This window comes from Rosa rugosa, chromosome 3 (genome assembly GCF_958449725.1).
Source record: "Rosa rugosa chromosome 3, drRosRugo1.1, whole genome shotgun sequence".
Lineage (NCBI taxonomy): Eukaryota > Viridiplantae > Streptophyta > Magnoliopsida > Rosales > Rosaceae > Rosa > Rosa rugosa.
Window position 1 is genome coordinate 31,918,391 of NC_084822.1, and position 6,132 is coordinate 31,924,522.

Here is a 6,132-nt window from a genome sequence, read left to right on the forward strand (position 1 = left end):
GAGCGTGTAAGGGGACCGAGGGAATCTCGAGACGCTGTGGCAGACAGCTTTAGCCGAAAGTGATTTGCTTTCCGTAAATCACGGAAGAGACGTGTCGTGGCACGTGGAGTGTACCGACAGTTTGTTTTTATTCTATCGCTTATGATAGAATAAATAAAAGGAGTTGCATGGATAGTAAAGAGAGCAGCTGGTGCTCTAGTGGTTGAAGAGCAAAGCTCTTGTACAAGAGGTCAGAGGTTCGAACCTTGCCTCTCGTTTATTTTTATTATGTTCGCTTATGACATAATAAGTATAACATTTGTACACATTATATTAAGCACAGCTTGTGCTCCAGTGGTTGGGGGACAAAGGTTTCGTGCGGCAGGTTGAGGTTTCGAACCTTGCCTTCCCCGTTATTTTATTTATGTCGCTTATGACATAATAAATATAACACGTGAGCATATATTAATGAAGGCAGCTCTTGCTTCAGCGGTTGGGAGCAAAACCTTCGTGTTCGAGGTCGGGAGTTCGAACCTTACCTCTTACAAATATTTTTTGGATCTCGTATATGCTTGATATACGGACGTATATACGGTATGTACGGTATACATACGTATATACGGTCTGTACGGTATGTATACGTATATACAGTTGTACAGTATGCATACGTATATACGGTCTGTACGGTATGCATACGTATATACAGTTGTACGGTATGCATACGTATATACGGTTGTACGGTATGCATACGTATATACGGTCTGTACGGTATGCATACGTATATACGGTATGTACAATTTCATACCGTAGCCGAGCTGGAAGTTGGTGGGCCGATTGGTAGGCCCAAATAGTAAGCCCAATTGTTCGGCCCGATTGGTAAGCCCAAATGTTAAGCCCAATTGTTCGGCCCAAATGGTAGGCCCAAATGTTAAACCCAAATTGGTTCGGGCTGGTTAGCCAAACAGTACGGCTGAGCCGAGCCGAGCTGAAAATGTTCAGCCCAAATGGCCGGTTCAAATGCTTAGCCCAAGGATTGGGCAAGCCCAAGCTATCATTATTGGGAGTAAACACAGATTAGTGGACCCTCCCAGAGCCCACAAGAAGGCCCAAGTGGCCCATAATGAATAAGAAGACGTTGTGGAGGTGTTTGGATTTTATAAATTCTTGATTTAGTGAAGCAATATTTTCTGCACATTGTTTTGTGTGCTTGAGTTTTGGCTAATGTTGGTAGTTAAACTCTAGCCTATGTTTCCTTGTCCTGGAGTGTTGTTGTGAGTGGTAGGTTGTTTGAGATGGAATGAAGATCTCGTTTCCAATTATTACAACGCAGGAGAACATGGACTGGATTTGAGAATAAGAATGCCTTACCTGATTGATAGGTAGTGCGCTTAAATTTCGGGACGAAATTTCTTTAAGGGGTGTAGATTGTAATAACCTCATTTTTATCAAAGCAAAAACATGATTGCCATTGCTTTACTTTAGTTGATTTCCGATGCTTTAATTTAGTTGATTGATAGTGCTTTAATTTAATTAATTATCGGTGCTTTACTTACATGATTAAGCATTGTATAATGCTGTTTGGCCTTGTTGAGTCGACTAAACTCAAAAACAATTCTCATTCTCATCCGAAAACACTCAAAGAAACAGAGCATTTTCTCCAAAGCTTGTTCTTGCTCCATAGACCATCAATCAACCTCAGACCACTTCCCATACCTTCACCTTGACCTTGCGCAGCTGCCAGTGGCAGCCTCGTACCGTAAGACGGCCAGCAGCGGCGGCGGAGGAGTCGGTTTCTGTTTGAGCTCGTTTTGGTTCAATCTCAATATCTTGAGCTACAGGTTACCATATCTCTTGATTCTTGTCTCATTGGTTTCGCCTCAACCTTCTGAAGCCCCCAGAAGCAGCCTTGCACGGCGGCGCATCCCGTAGCAGCAACTACAAGTCAACCCCGCCAAGAACGAAACCGGAGCTATCGATCCAAATATCTCGAGCTACAGGACGTATTTTTGAGTGATTCTTGAACCAGTGAGCTCACCTTGAAGTTCTGAGAAACTCTCCAGAAGGAATCGAAGCGTTTCGTTGAAGTTTTTACGTCGAAACTCAAGCTCGCCGGATTCTGGAATTTTTCCGACCACCGAAGCTTTCGATCGGTATATCTCGAGCTACAGACCATATTTTTCTGTGATTCTTGAACCAGTGAGTTCTTCTTGAGTTTCTTAACAACTCTTAAGAAGGAATCGAAGCCTTAAATTGACGTTTTTACGTCGAATTGGAGCTCGCCGTTTTCTGCAGTTTCTCGCCGGTTTCTGGAAAATTCCGGCCACCTTCATACTGTTCAAGGTAATTTTCGACCCCTTCCGGTCATTTTCAGACTTCGTGCTAGTTATGAAAGTTGTTAAGCATGATGAGAGGAAGAAGAGCAGCCCGGCCCCGACACCATTGGTGGTGGTCGGCGGCGGCTCTGCCACTAACTCCGGCGGCCCTTTCCGGCCACCTCCGGGGATCAAAAATATGGTTTCTGTACATTTTCAGATTCTATATTTCAATACGATCATTTTGATATATTATACGCAATTTTTGGATATCATATGATTAAGTTATGAATTTTTACGTTTCGATCGATTTCGATCGTTTGATTCGTGATATGTGAAGTTAGGACCGTCAGATGGACTTGTAGTTTTGATATGATGATCTTATGACTGTCCCAGTGGCTTTGTGTGGTCATGGGCGAAGATCCGACCGTTGGATCTTCGTATAATTGAGAAATGGTGATTCGGAAGGCGATTCGTGAGAATCCGTCCGTCGGATTTTTGTATAAATTTGTGAAGATGTTAGTAAGGACGATTCAGGAAGATCCGACCGTTGGATCTTCGTGATGATTTTTGGAGGGTGATCCTAAAGGCGATCCGTGAGGATCCGACCGTTGGATCATCATTTAATTTCGATCCGACCGTTGGATTGTCGTTTGAGTATGTTTTTGAGTTATTGGCTAAAATAAGGTCATGTGTGATTAGGTGATTGACGGTCTCCCTTGGGTGAAAGATTTCGGTGTGTATTGTGTTGAATTGAAGACGCAGCGGGAATATCGAGGTGAGTAAACCTCACGTGGTTCATATTACGAACCCAATACAATTAATTGCTTTATTTTGTTGCAATCATATGAACTATAGTTGGTATTAATGGGCATTCCTGTGTGAATGTCTATCTATATATATATTATTTATGTGAAATAATATGTATTGTTGAAATTGTGAGATATTATGTACTGTTATGGTTGTGTTGAGTTTATTGTTGAAAAGCAACAATATTGTGAGAGGTATTAAATTTATTGTTGAGAAACAATAAATTGTTGATTTGTTGAGATATATTGATCTGTGGAGATCAATAGGTCACGGGGGTGACCATGGCATCTATTAGTGAACCACGCCCTTGTACCGGGTAGGTGGAAACTAATAGCATTAAATCGTGAACCACGCCCTCGCGCCGGGTAGGTGGAAACGATCAGTTAGAGCTCTAGTCTGTCTGCCAAATGTTGAGTGACCTTATGAGGGTAACGGGGAGTGACTCATAAGTGTATAATATTTATATATATATATATATTTATATATATATGAGAGTGAGAAAGTGAAGTGGTTTTGTGGTGATCATTGTAATTGTGATGTTTCTACATTTCTATACTTGAGTTAAAGGAAATGTATTTTATTAAATCAACAGTTCTTCTTGTTTACTCATACTGGCTGTAAAAAGCTTACCGGGTTTTGTGTTGTTGCAACTCCCGGTACACTATTCAAATTGTGTAGCGGGTAATCCTACAGGACAGGAGAACCAGGACGGTGATCGTGCGGTTAGAGCAATTGTTAGAGTTTTACAGCAATTGTACGTTGTGAGGTGTGTTATGCTCATTTGAGCTTTACAATATTGCTTGTGAGAGTGAATTGTAATAATGAACTCGAAGTTTCGAGATTTGGATTTTGTAATTGTAATTATTCATGTTTCGGATTTGAATTTATTATTCAAAATTCGGGGCGTGACATTAAGTGCAGTTCATGACGAATGTCATCAATAATTCCTTCTTCATTGACATGAGTAACCTATGTGTTTGCAATGTTGGAAACGACCTCTAGGCAATCTGTTTCAATGACGACATTGCTGACCTGCAGGTGTTGCAAAAGCTTTAGCCCTTCTTTGATGGCACAGAGCTCCACATGTTTTGCTGAGGCCACATGATGAACTGGAGTTGCAAATGCAGCTCTGAAAGTTTGTAAATAATCTCGCAATATGCCTCCTACACCTCCATGAGTTATATTGGGAAGAAAGCTGCCATCCACGTTGAGCTTCCATCTTCTTGAGTGGCTGGTTTTCAATTGGTTTTTTTTTTGTTTCTGTTGGTCCGATTTGGTAATCTTATTCGCCTGGCTGAAATCTTCAAGCCAAGCCAACGAACTAAGAACCAACTCATCTGCAGATTGCTTGGAATTCCACATCATGTTATTCTTCCACAAGGCCCAAAGAATCATCAACAGCCTTGCAAAGGCTTCTTTCTTCATATGCAATGCATGTTCGAGCATCCATTCCTTGAAATCAATATTAGGTGAAGGGCAGTTAAGATAGAGGTTGTAGTAGGACACTTACAGAGGACATGAGCTACATCCTCATATGGATGAGGACATAAGGGGCAGTGCAAGTCTCCCACATATCACTTTGTGCTCAGTTTAGCTCTTGTAGGTAATAGATTCGAACAAGCTCTCCAGATACAAATTTGTACTTTACCAGACACTTTTGCTTTCCAAACTCTTTTCCACAATTCTTTAAAAGGGTCTCCTTGGGAGGTGGAGGCAAGTACATTCTCCAGCACTTTTGTTCTAGCTATCTAGTATGCAGTTTTAACTATATAAAAGCCTCTCTATTCTGGGCTGCAAAAGTTTATCAAGCAGATGTCTACGACTAATGAGGGATGCATGGTACCTTTTGAGCAATCTCAGGTGGGAAGATGGCATGGACTGCAGCTGGAATTCACTGCCTTGTAATAGAGTCAATCAAGTCGGAGACAAGATCAAAGACACATCCTGAAGGCTTTTAGAGTACGACTTGTTGACAGTTTGGAATCCACTTATCATGCCAAATGCTAACCTGGGTTCCATTGCCGATGCACCATTGTACACTGGTTTTGAGTACCAGCCTTCCCTAGAGGATGCTCCTCCAAGAGAATGATGCAGAGTCACCTAAGTCTGCATTCCAAAAAGAGCTATTTGGATAAAACCTGGCTTTATACAATCTTGCAATTAGAGAGTGAGGGTTTGAAATTAGTCTCCACCTGTTTACCAAGCATAGCAAGGTTGTAAGCATAAAGGTTCTTAAACCCCATTTGCACCTTCATTCTTTGTTAGGCATAGTTTCTCCCAACTCCTCCAGTGTTTTTTTTCTTTTTGTCATCTGTGTCTCCCCAAAAGAAAGAAGCACAAAGCTGATGGATGTCATCACAAAGACACTTTGGTAATAAATAATAGTTCATCGCATACAAAGGCATGATTTGAGCTACTGCCTTGATGAGAATTTCTTTTCTTGCTGCACTTAGTATTTTGGCTTTCCAACTAACCAGCTTCTTGGTGAGCTTCTCTTGAATGTAAGCAAAAATGGCAGCCAATTTTTGTTGTCTTCCCTCCATGACATTGTTGCTAAAAACAAAACTGCTTTTTTTTTAAAATTCACCTTCTGTCCTGAGGCTTTTTCATAAGTGTCAAGAATCTACTTGTAGTGCACACATTCCTCGATTGAACAAAGCCAAAGAGTATACTGTCGTTTGCAAAAAATAAATGGTGCAGTGTGGGGGCCTGAAGACACATGGTAAGGCCTTGAATGGATTGCTGTTGTATTGCCTGTGATATGAGTGTTGATAGTCCTTCACTATATAATATAAACAAATAGGGTGATAGTGGATCACCCTATCCAATGCCCCTAGTAGGAGTGATCAAAGGAGAAGGTTCACCATGAAGCAGAAAGGAATAAGCCACAGAAGTTATACAATTCATGATGATTTGAATCCATTGAGAGGCAAAACCAAGTTTTGTCAGAACAGCAAAAATAAAAGACCAGTCAAGTCTGTCATAGGCCTTACTAATGTCAAGCTTCAAAGAAAAGAAACCTGCTTCCTGA

At 41.2% G+C, this 6,132-nt stretch overlaps 1 long non-coding RNA gene across 1 annotated transcript; it reads left to right on the top strand.

The window, feature by feature from the left end:
* The first annotated feature begins 1,523 nt into the window (after positions 1–1,523).
* LOC133741351 (uncharacterized) lies at positions 1,524–3,991 on the top strand. The gene is made up of 3 exons (XR_009861834.1): positions 1,524–2,319; positions 2,994–3,069; positions 3,780–3,991. It is a non-coding gene; the product is annotated as an uncharacterized LOC133741351 (long non-coding RNA).
* The last annotated feature ends 2,141 nt before the right edge of the window (positions 3,992–6,132 follow it).